At 62.0% G+C, this 258-nt stretch overlaps 1 protein-coding gene across 1 annotated transcript in view; it reads right to left on the bottom strand.

Annotated features, from left to right (window-relative positions):
* The window catches only part of LOC104530085 (cleavage stimulation factor subunit 2), a gene marked incomplete at its 5' end in the record, with an annotated part of 5931 nt that overhangs the window by 1363 nt on the left and 4310 nt on the right, over positions 1–258 (bottom strand).

Genomic DNA, 258 nt, shown 5'->3' with positions numbered 1-258 from the left:
TCAAGCCACCCGTTATTTCATGCCCCCTCTCTCCCCTCGAGCATCCATCAAGGGCCCCCGCGGCTCTCCCATCAGTGGTCGGGGTTCTCCCATGGGTCCCCCCCTCATCTCATGGGGGGGGCCACGGCTGTCATGACCAGGCATATGGTGCATAGGGGCTCCCTGGTGGGGCGGCCCAAGGTAACCTCTGACGCAGAGAGACGAGGAGAGCAAAGCAGGAGGAGGAGAAAAAGCGAGAGAGTGTGAATCAGACGCTGG

Source organism: Antrostomus carolinensis, unplaced genomic scaffold (genome assembly GCF_000700745.2).
Source record: "Antrostomus carolinensis isolate BGI_N321 unplaced genomic scaffold, ASM70074v2 scaffold30058, whole genome shotgun sequence".
Classification (NCBI taxonomy): domain Eukaryota; kingdom Metazoa; phylum Chordata; class Aves; order Caprimulgiformes; family Caprimulgidae; genus Antrostomus; species Antrostomus carolinensis.
Note: the sequence above shows the minus strand (reverse complement) of the source record. Positions and strands in the feature narration are given on the sequence as shown.